General features: G+C 35.5%; 1 protein-coding gene and 1 non-coding gene across 6 annotated transcripts in view; both read left to right on the top strand.

The window, feature by feature from the left end:
* LOC124640558 overlaps window positions 1–12,601 on the top strand; it is a 289,989-nt gene that overhangs the window by 222,623 nt on the left and 54,765 nt on the right. The window lies entirely within an intron of this gene.
* On the top strand, window positions 10,265–10,404 carry LOC124641074. Its single transcript, XR_006985630.1, has one exon. It is a non-coding gene; the product is annotated as a U4 spliceosomal RNA (small nuclear RNA).

The following is a 12,601-nucleotide window of genomic DNA, read 5'->3' as shown; positions in this document are numbered from 1 at the left end:
TGGCTTAGTTTGTCGAATGCTAATTAACGCTAGCTGAACTGGTTTGCAAACAATAATGTTTGCGGATGCAATGTTCGCTATATCGAGAGCACGTGTTCGTCCCGTTACGTTCGTCGCCTCGTCCCCATCTACAGTCATCACACAAGCGTCAACCTAAACCACGCGAGATGTAGGTTAATTTGTCCGCACGTACTGTGATTTGTTCCCAATTACCACATCGCTGTAGTGCTTTTGAAATTATTCGTGTTGTACTCGATAAATTTACAGCTAAATAGATTGAGTTATGTTTATTGATAAAACTCAGCACGATTTGTTCAACTTCCGTGGTTGGATAATCTATTTTCTGGATCTAAATTTTCCTTTCTCCGAGTGGATAACTTTAACTGGCGATTTTAATTATGTCTCAAGATAGCTACTACTTGCAGTTTTACTAAAGCCAGCAATTATGTTTGAATTACGTAGAATTGAATAAGTACATAATTTCATTTAAATACGATGATCCTTTTAAATGACTAGCACTAACAATTATATTTCCACTTACACATTACTTTCACCATCACAGGATGTAATATAACATTATCACCCATAAACGCATCTGTAGTTAAATTCATAAGCAAACCGTAGTAAACATGTGGCAGTCGCAATATATTCTAAATTAATTTATAGACAAAGGGTAGCGAATAGACCTCTAAATAGGTCAATGCCTCAGCAACCAGAAACAAGTTATGTTCGTAGTAAATTAATAGACTAAATGACTCACACGTCGGTGATCTCATTCTTAGTACTCTGTTGTTAACTGGCAATAAAAACACTTCCTTATAATACTATCTAGTACAAGAGTATCAAGCTGTTAAAACCATTTTGGGATTATTATTGCGGGATGCTCTTCATTGTTGATATCTCCATCATCAGCTTCTTCTATTTCATCTACCCGTATTATCTTCCTAAGCACAGCCTGTACAGCACTCGTATGTCAAGAGCCTTAGAGTATAGAACTGTCTTTGTATCAACTATTCATAAGCAACCATCTTCTTTGCGTTTGACTAGTGCTTTTGTGTTATGCTCAGAAGCATTTCCTGATAGTATAATGATAGACAAGGTTTATGTACCGTGCAAAATATGCACGTTTGCATTATCATTTATTTGGACGTTTTATTGATGATCTCACGGTACCTGAACAAAAGTCGAAGCGCATTTAACTGTCGACACCACAAGGTCGTTGTTTTTACCTTCCTGTATGATTCAAATTACATTTTAACACGCTAACACTTTATGCTTTTCTGAACCTCTGACATCATTTCATGTATTTTTTACTTCACTTAAATGTTCTTCAAATGCAGTTTCATGGTAAACATTTATATTATCTCAAGAAATACAATCGTCATGTTTTATGACATCGACGACTGCACTCAAAAGCAATCGAGTAGAAATCACAAACTCAAGAGTCTGGTCAGTTGTTCAGACTTCCGTAACTTAACACCAGTACATAAGTCTCTCTTTTACATTCTAACACGAGTCGCTGAACAAACATCTTGTGGCTGTAGCGGTAATAGATAATGCTATCATAAGTTTTTGCCGTTTGCCTTGCATCATCTTCGTAAATCGACAATGCCCTCTGAACACTAGCATAACCAATTTAAATAAACATGCATTTTCCGAGAAACTGATCGTTATTGAAGCAAGTACCACAGTAGTTGCCCGTGCAAGGGTTCAAAGTAATGTGGTTGCAAATATAGACGTTGAAACAGACAAAATGACTCAATTTGTTCCACGTAAGAATTGGCTACACGATTTAGAATCTGGGCTCCGCCTACTCGTGTTACGGTAGGGAACTTGTAAATCTCTGGAATTGCTACAAGGAGATCATGAGAATAATCGTCTGTGACTAACCTAATAACTGAGTTGTATGTTTCCGCACGAGGTTGAACTACTTGGAAAATTATATACTCTCATGAGAGTATTACGTTATGCCTAGAAATAATTCTGTATTTAAATAGAATTGTTGAAACGGTGATGGTTTATCTTGCAATCTGTTGGTGTCTGATGCTGTGAAAAATATTATGATCATCAATTGCTTATCATGTCAGTTGTCACAATTATTTGAGATTAAATTCCAACAGACTAACTGTTGCTACTTGACATCATTGTAACTCAGACCCTTCGCATACCTCGCAGCCACTATGAGAAAACGTTGTTTTCATAACATTATCTTGGGCTAGAGATTTCATGAAGTGCGTATCTTTAGTTGGATTATTTTGATTACTTTTCTCAGCGATTTCTATTGTATTTAGCTGCTGAGTTGAAGCTTCATAAACACTTTTAAATGGTAAACTTTATCTCACTTAGCTTGCAGCCGTTACATTGAATGCTACGCTTGGCCTCACAGGCTAACTACTTAGACATTGTTTACCTAAGCGAAACATTGTTACTTCTATAAACTTTGTCTAAATATTTCCAGTACTTATTTTCCTACTTTATATTCGCAATTAACATTTGAATGTACCTCAAGTCTATTTCGATAACTAACTTCATTGCTTTTAACAGTTTGTCTAGACTTAACAATAATTAACACGTCTGTTACGTCAGTGAATCAAATAAAGATTTTTAAATTGAAAGTCATTTCACATTGTGCATTTAGTAAGATAAATAAATTGTGTTTCGCTACAGACGAATTCATCCGGTCACTGCATTTTGTTAATATCAGAATCAAATCAATCATTCAGTGATATTCAATCGGTCTGGTGGATATTGATGTCAAGTAGTAAAACGTAATTACTTAACTTTGCTTGACTTCTAGTTTTCTTTTATTAATTCAAGAGTAAAACATATCTTTGCATTTACATTGTCTTATTTACTTACTTGAATAATTGTAGTCTTTGCCTATCTTTGTGTAGTAGTCCTTATTTAATCTTTGTCTCATCCAGCAAGTGTGACCGTGTTAACAGCATCCCCACTTAACTGTAACGACTAACCAGTAAAGATTAACTCCCGATTTTCTCAGAACTTTTCTCTCATTTCCTGTCCATCGTTCGTAAATTATGTTATATCTCTTCTATCTTGAATATTATTACTAGGAACTGAACAATAGGTAACTATCTTAAGTTGACCTCATCAGGTATAGCCTGGAGCCTCTCATTCAAGTCAAGTAGCTCTGCCGGCCACTCGCTATGTTTTACTGTTAATAACGGATCTTAATTTGCGAAACTGTCTTGAACAGCGTTAGTTTCTAAATTGTGTGTAAAGTCATTACAAGTTAATTAAGAAGCTTCCAGTCTTTTGTGTGACTAATTGCTTCAGAATTATCCATTCCTGTCGATTCTTACTGATGTTGTGGTGATTAGGCTAAAAGTCAAAATTGCAGATAGAAGCTATGACATATCTGCGAAAGGAGATTTCTAAGGAAAATTTACAAGAATTCTAAGCCCGACAGGTGTGTTCTAACCTGTAGATAAATGTGTATCATTTAACATCAGCAAAACTAGTTTATCGCTCGTTTAAGATGGTAATGTGTCGTGACATGTCTCACTTTCGTTAATACGTTTATTTTTGTCGCACAAATGTTTACACGTAATATCCTACAAAGATATTAATTACCTTGTCGCTAAAGCAATTAACACTAATTAATTAAATAAGGAAGTAATGTAGATGCATTTCTGTGTCAACGAGCAGTAATCCTAAATGCTAGAGTATTAATTTTGGCCGGTTTCTGCTGTGCTTATTTCAAATTTGTAGTAGTACAAATACTATGCCGCCATTTTAACTCTTAACCAAATAAATGAAGTCGTGAAGATATCTCAGTATTCCTTGATCAAAATGCAAATACATTTGACCTATGACCTGCATTCAAAATTTTAAATAAGCTATACATATCTATAGTATCCGCAGATTTGCATAAGAAGTGTATATCCACTCGAGATTGCACGTGGGACGCACTACGAATCGTAAACGAATTAGTAATATGATGTAGGCGGATGATGATAGAACAGTACATTTATTTCATATGGGTTGAATAACCTGACTTCTGTCTAGGTATGCGTCTCGAGATTTTTGGCTCCAATTGCTGTCATATTATTAGGAGTTACTATGCGTACCGTTTTGGCCGTACTACAAATGATTGTGGGCGCTACTATGACAACGCTATTGTAAAATTCATTGTGATCTATGTGTCTGGTGTTTGCATTCCTTTTTGTCATACTAGACCATCTTTATACATTCTTAATGATAAATTTTTCTTTTAGTTAGTCATTATTGGCCATCAAGACATCGGAAATGTTACTGTAATCAATATACTCATAATATCTTACGAACCCACGTTTATAACAGCAATATCTTCCAGTACTCCAATGTATGCAATTTCGGTATCTGTAATTACATTATCTGTTTCACAACTGTGCAGCATTATACAAAATTTAACAATGTAAAGCATAACGCCTTTGTTCTTGTGTAACTTTCAAGGTCCAAGCTTCAAATGTTCAATTATATTATTGTTATCTGGTTCATACTGGTGTTACGTAGGACTTATTACGAGTGCTTTGTCTGTCAGTCAAACACGCAAATTACTGTTTCCTCTTCTATATTAGCTTCTGAAGGTTCGCAGATATTTATGTAATGCAACTATAAGTTATAACTACATTTATTATAAGCTGTTACTTCCTGATCCATATCTAACGCACTATTTTGAACTTATAAATGTTGGGTGGGTTGGGTGGGATGGGTTTGTTATTTTTGGCGTTTATTAATACGACATAAACTGTGGAGTACTATTTTACTTTAACTATCTATCCCTTGTACATTTATAGTCTTAATAATTTTAGCTTTTTAATGGTCGATAGCCCTAGATTTTCTTGTCAATTCCTAATTTGTCTTTACTCCCTAACTTTACAACTTAACAATATTTCCACTCATCCATCTTGCAATTTACCGATGCTGCGAACCGCAACATAATTGTCAGTTGTATAATACAGCGGTTATATCACTTGCTTATTATGATGCTTTACATTTCAGCACTTTACTCTTGATTAGCACTACTAGTGACGGACGGACTTTCATTTAATTCATCAAGTAAATTATACGTGTGATGATTACTTATTTGACAGTTGATCGATTGAACACGTCTACTATTACGTGTTGATATCTTGAGTGTATAAATTGCAATTTTATTTTCCGCGAATGGAATAGGCTGGTGCTACTGGGTATGTAATTTGTAGTAATTTGGGGCTGTCTGCACTTTTAAATTGTACAAGTTTTTGAAAGCAAGGACGTATTTTTTGTCGTTTGTGTTTTTTTTTTTTATGATGGCGAATTTTATATGCATATGAATTTGAGTTTCTAAGTTCCAACATACCGCATTATAGAAAAAGTGTTGCATTGTGAAAAAATGCTAAAACAAAGAAAAATCTCACAAATATTTATGAATGTTTACTTATAAATCAGGCAACAGTAACAACACAATCCAACAACAGTTCTATTGATTCTTTTGTTTTCCAACCAAACCTTATTGTTTGAACGAAAAATTCCAATGGCACGGGACGCTATTATGCAACATTGTACCGACCCTAACAGAGAGTTCCCTTTACATTTCTGTTTTACATCGAAAAGGAGTTGTTAATGTCAGAGTCAAACAGTACAACTGCGGCTTTGGTTGTAATTCAATTACAAATGTACTTGAACTGTATTGAAGTGTCCGCGGGTTCTTGAACTCTGGAGGGGTCAGAATCTACTTCAGATTTGTATTGTGTTACTAACGTTTCCTACTCTTTTGTTACAGGTAAATATTCGAAGCCGTCGGTGAATCGAGTAAGAGGTTTGACAAGTGCTGTTGATTTTGCGTCGATAGGTTTGGTTTGCTAATATTTAATTTCTGTCGTAATTTGATTATGTAAGGAAGTCTGATTAGGGTTATTGATTTTGCGGTTTTCGAAGTGTGATGTTATGTGGCATTTTATTAAGGTTAAGATTTCGTCAAACAGTGGCCGATTCAAAACATGATCGGATGATAACTTGAAATCAAAGACCAAAAGCTACAGCTATGAATCAAATTCTATAGAACCTTGAACCACCTGGAATTGTAAAATGAAAACACATAAAATATCTAACAAGTAGTACGCCTACTTTGCAAAAGATAGCGTTCGTCGATAAACTAAACACAAAGACGGTGGCTTATAAAAGTGTCTATAGACAATTTATGATGTCAGAAGCCAGTGAAGTTATAAAGTATGAAGTTTATCAGATTAGCAGTACGTTGCACCTGGTGCGTAATTCAAGTCTCGCTGCAGTTGCGGTATTGTCCCGAGTCGTACAATTTCTTAATTACATTTATACGTTATCTTTCTGAGAATATTCAGGCATATCTTCAACTGTGCACACAGTTTCACAGTGCTAATGTCGCGTCATTTGTGGTGAAACATCTTGCACTTCATTATTTTCCTTTTCATTATCGATTAAAAGCTGATCTGGATTAATATGCGTGTACGCAATAAGTATCGATTTAATGTCACACAGGTGTGACATTTTAGTCAATAAAGATTTCTCTTTTACATTACCAATTACTGCAAGACTCAAAGTAACGAACAAGTTTATTTAAAAAGTAGGCTCATTTGCTTTACGCGATCGAATCACGGACTTTTCCCAGCTAGCGAACAAACAACAAAACCAACAGCATTAGTTTACACAACTGTCTTCGAACTCAAGAGATTTCATCAAGAAAGTGATATCATAATAACGGGAGAATAAGACAATGATATAGTTGCTGGTGACAAAACGGCAAAGCCTTTCTCTTCAGACTTTAAAGTATTAGAGAGTGTATAATGTAAAGGAATGTGAAATGAAACAGTAAGTTTGTAAAGTCAGCAATCAGACCACAATGACCACGAGGCAGCGCCGCAAATCATAGTAATGATCGGCCACTCGCATATGTTCGATGCAATTCTTTAATGGACCATATCGCGGTGCAGCACGGGTTTCGAATTGTTTTATAACGGTCATTATTATAGTTTCTCAATTGTCTTGATGTGTTGCTGCAATGGTTATCTAGTTTTGGTTGTGGAATTGCTGATTGGCTTCAGTTTTGATCACGTCAATTGTCCTTATTTATTCAGAAACTGTTTTCCTTAGTAGTTAGTGATTTTTCCTTAACAATACCATAGAAAACCCTATATATACCTCTTTTACTATGCTTTATAGCAATTCACACATTTTATCTTCATAAAATCCCTAAATAAGTTCACGCATCTCTATAAACATCACCGTATTTACACTAATTTAACTCATTATGTTTATCCGTTACTGAATTTGTTTACATCTAACCTCTTCTAGCCATAACATGTAAACAATGTGGTTATTGGTCTCGTTCCAATGGCGAATTGTGAAATATGCGCGTGCGATGTATGGCCGGAGCGGCCCGCGCGCAGCTGTGCGTTGAGCAATGAACAGTCTCAAGTGATAAAGCAGTGTTAAATACAGCTGGAACTTAATCGTAATTAGTTTATTTATATGTAGCAATAAGGCTTTATTACTATAATAACAATAGGTTGCTAAGACTTGAATTTTGTTTCAATGTGTCGGTTGATCAATTCAGAAGCTATAATCGTATTTCAAGCTAGGGGCTTGTTCGAAAATATTCCATTGAATGCATCGTGCATCACTATAGCCTAGTACTGCTAGTACTTCTTACGACATAATTAAGTATAGTCCTTCAACCCAAACCCAAGTTTCAAATAACACTGACTCACAAGCCTTGCAAATGACAGTTTCCTCACCGGATGGGCAGCATAAACAAAGATGAGTTGCATCGGATCACAATCTAACGAAACTTTGATTTACAGCCGTTTCCAATACGCTATCGATCTATTGATTTAGTTACTGGAGATAGAAATTTTGACATTAGCACCATACGAGTAATGTCAAATACCTACGTCGAGTAAGTAGAATAAAAGATAGATACAATATTGGGATGCTACAAGGCAAGGCAAAGGATTCGCAAAATGTCTTCATTCACCTCAACATGAGTCATGACTAATTTGAATATGTAAATTGTCATATTAGCAGTCTTGTTAAGGCAGTGTTGTGTAATATGGTAATCGATGTCTATAATGAATAGAGTAACAAGTTTACAATCAATGGAGGCGTGGATGGGGTCAATGATTTGTGACGTAAGGAAAATGGTTTGTTTTTATATGGAAATGAGGAAAATATAGGGCAAAAGCTGATTTTAAAGTTGTCTTTTAAGTTGTATTAGGACGTGATCAGGTTCTTTAAAATACTGTAGTTTCCGTTCGTGTTTTGGGAGTTGATAAATGAATGTTAGGAATGATTTTGAGCTATTTATAAGTATTAGTCAAAGTACAATTTGCATAAGAAAATAATAATTCGCTCAATTGAACAATTGTAATTTCCATTAATCAAAACCAAATCGAACCACATTTCAATAAAGTAACACTTAACAGCGGCCAAGCCTTCACATTCTTTGAATCAAAGAATTGCATCGAAAGTTAAAACTCTGAAAATCGGCAGCTCAGCCAAAAGAAGCCAAGAACTTCATCTTTACCTTTACTCAAGAATTTTTCATCTAACATTTCGCAACTGCATTATTTTGATGATTCACTATATTTCGTAAGAGCTCATCACGCTGCGGTTTGTCAGTAATTTCGACAACCGATGTATCTGACAGCGCAGACTGTACAGAAATATTCGTCGTAATGGAAATATCTGTAATTTTCACGTTAAATGCAATTGTTATGTGAGCAATATTAGGTATAATCATGTAATTCGTTTCTAAGAATATTGCTGCTATTCGTGTTTTAATCAATATTTTGAAACTGATACCAGTAGCTCTTATTGCATTTTCTGAGGGCACTGAATGCAATATTAGACTTACGTAAACCACGTCTCTTGCCTTTTTTATTTTATAAATTACTTCTCTCCGACGGACTCTCCGACGGACACTATTTACAGCAGTCGTAACATCATCTAATGGCGATGGTGCCAAAGCTATTGTTCTATTTCTTTTATTACTTCGTTCAAATAAAATAGCTGTTACATCCGCAACTCGGCAGCTAGGCGTGAGAAATTGCAACACATTTCCGATACAATATCGATATTACAGTATTAGTAGTCCATCGACACATATAGATTGTTATTTCTGTTTGTCTGCCTATCACAACGTCCCCATTACATCAATCTGAGATAGCTAATTTCACGGCTTCATTCGTTCACGGCTCATTTGGTTTACCTAATGCAAGCACTTGTTATCGATACTCGATATTACGTCAGAATGACCTCTTAATGGTGGTTCCATTTTAATTCGCTATGCTGCTCCTTTGAAACGACTGTTTTGCAATTCGCAACGGCTGTCTACAGCACTATGCGTATGATTCCAACTTTCTTTATCACTTTTTACGTAATAAGTGCTATGGTGTTTCATAATATTGTTGTTTCTATCACTCGTAACGAATTCAATTGCGATTGGGATACGATAATGTTTAGATTTTTTATCGTCATCGTTATTTAGAATCATCTGTTTACGACCTTTGTTCTTGCGAGATTGTTTGAAATCTTTCTTTATCCTCATTTTTAACCATGTCATTTTGCTTTTACTTTGTTAACATCATGTTATTAGCACTAAACAACATTTCTCTAATCGGATGTTACGAACAAAATAATTGAATCAAACCATACGTTAAATCCGTTTGCATTTTAATTTGTATTTCCTTCAATTACTCGACTGTTACTGTACTCGACAATTACTCTTGCGTCACAATTTTTGTAACCACTTAAGTTTTAATTTCTACGAGCATTGTAAAAACTTTCCCATAGTTATAGTTTTGTTTCTCTCATTGTTTCTACGACATCGCTCTTGCATGAAATTGTCCCCAATCCATTGGAGGCTTGTTAGCCAATTTGTTCTTCCATGTAATTAAAAGGTTAATTGACTGCAGATATCCGCTTTACTTTTTTGTTAGAGCCTAATAAGTTTTCCTCATTGTTTTACATCAAATCTGTGGTTTAAACACTAAATCCTATTTGTGAAAGTCTTTAATTAATTCTTATTATATTATGTAGGATAAAGTATAATATGATATAAATTCACGCCTGAATGAGTATTCAATTTGCATCTATAGTTTTATTTTCCGTCCATACCCAAAGAAGAAGCGTTCGCAACAAAAACTTACCCCTCGCTCGATAGATGGCGTTGGGATCGAGTTAGATCGCGCTATGGTTTCGTTACAACGATTTGGTTGGGTCGGCCGTGAACTTCTCTCAAGTTAACTTTGCGCAGAGGCAATATCGTAACCAATGAGGTTAATCCGAGGTGCGATTATTGCTAGTTGAAAACTTTACCAATACCCCGCCGTGTGGACGTGAAATACCGTCCGCGATGGCAATTTTTGAATGGCCTTAATAGGCCTAAGAAACCCTTGAATCTTTAATTGCAAGTAGCGACATCTACATTTACAAAGTCATCATTTCATATTGTTAAGATGATGAAGATAGTTTTTGTTTTGTTTTAAAGTTTCTCTCAAATGTTGTTAGGTTTTTATTGATTATTGCATATTGTATTAAATATGGTTAATAAATCTTATTGCTGCACTTAACAATGACGACTTCACATTTATTTTACCATTTAAAGATTTTCAATCTTTTTACACTAAAAGCTTTAATTGAATTTCTTTTTAATTCCAGTAAGTAATAACTATTTATAATTACTTCTTCAGAGCTGACAGCAAGTCATTGCTTTATAATCGTAGTTCAATTTTTCTATTCCCTAGAGTACACACACAACTAATGTTTTCTGTGAACCTTTACGAAGAACGTTTATTTAATTACACTAGCAACATTCTGCGAGTAATGGCGGCATTATGTGAATCTGAGCTAATTCGCGCCAATTACTCGCGGGCTGTGGGAAGATGGCGGCTATTTGACAATCTATGTTCTCTGTGGTGTACTCAAAATGTTACAACTTACTGTTAAGCCTTTACAATGAGTAACGGATCTCTGCTGTGTGCCTCCATCAATGTGTTTCGACCTTGAGCACGGCTTTGTTCGTTTAGCAATTAAGTCTAGTTTTTTCTGCACGGCTATTAAGAACGCTTCAGTATTTTATTGTCTTCTGCAATCTAGAGGCTATTCGTTTTGAGGACGCAAAGCTTTTGAATTAAGTGTTACGAAAACCTAATATTATTTCGTAGTTCCAAAATAACAGTTTCTGTTTTGATCAACACTATGAAAGTGACAGGCTTTACGTCACTTGCGAGTAATTTGGTAAATTACAAAAATGTGTTAAAGAAACCCAATTAGACTGCAATAAGTATAAAAATCTTGGTGTTGTATAATATTTTATATCGTATTGTTCTTGCGGTTACGCTTAAAGAGAACCTTCTCCAAATTGGTGAATCCCGTTTATTACTTGGGCTAAATCTTCATTTATTCATAGCTTATGCTGTCAGCATATCTAGTAAAACTCCGTGTGTTCATCCGGGAACACACATAATCTATGTTAAAGTAAAAACTTTGCACCTAGGCCGTCTATCTTCATTGCATGTCAGAATATAATTTGCTGCTTACCAATGACTGTCCCTACTTATTCTTCAAAGGATTAGTGTAACGTATCTTTCTCTCGGATCTAATACGTCCATTGCTTAGTGGATTTAAATCAGGGTTGGTTGGAGTTCAGACAGGTTTAGTTGTAACTGTTGGTTATCCAGACAATCTGTTATGAATATGGCAATGTTTATTTAAATGTTTAAGTTGGCTACATGTTGTTAATATGTCAATGTTGGTATAAGCTCTCTCTCGTTCTACTATTCTAAAAGGCAACACGTTGTACAAATTATATTTTCAAATAAAAGACAAGTTAGTCCACCGAACAAGTCCTGTTTAATTTCAAAAACATCAGGTTATGGGCCCAGGCACGGCCATAACAGCTTGATGTAGATTACTTGCGGTGGCAGTAAAAGTAAAATCGACGAGAAGAAAAAAGTGAGGTTATCACTTTTGCGGCATCGGCTGACGGCTCGGCCATTGCGGAACAGCGGAACATCGTCGAGAAGGAGTACTTGTTCTTATTTGGGAGAGGACAAGGTAAAAATGACGGAAGGAAATAACAATAACGTCAATGTGATCAAGTTAGAAGGAGCCAGAAATTGGAATTTATGGAAATTCCAAACAACAGTACAATTGAGGGGCCATGGATGGTTAAATATCGTGGAGGGAAAGCAATTGAAGCCCGAAGTTGCCGCTGAGATACCGGCATGGGAGTCCAAAGATGCCAAAGCACAAACGTTACTGGTAACACGAATGTCAGAAGAGGCAATGCTACATATTATTACTTGTACGAGTTCTGCGGAGATGTGGCGAAAGCTTCATAGTGTTTATGAACAGAAAACTGAGACCAGTGTGCACATTATACAGCAGAGATTTTTTCAATATAAGTTCGAAAGAGGAGTCGACATGTCTGTTTTCTTATCTAAGATACAAGAACTACAAAACCAATTGAAACAGATGGGTGAAGAAATCTCAGATAAATTTGTAATCACGAAGGTGTTGATGTCGTTACCAGACGAATATAAACATTTCATTTCGGCCTGGGAGTCGGCGCCGGATG

The sequence above is a fragment of the Helicoverpa zea genome, chromosome 21 (genome assembly GCF_022581195.2).
Source record: "Helicoverpa zea isolate HzStark_Cry1AcR chromosome 21, ilHelZeax1.1, whole genome shotgun sequence".
NCBI classification, from domain to species: Eukaryota; Metazoa; Arthropoda; class Insecta; order Lepidoptera; family Noctuidae; genus Helicoverpa; species Helicoverpa zea.
This window is presented reverse-complemented; position numbering and strand designations above follow the sequence as displayed.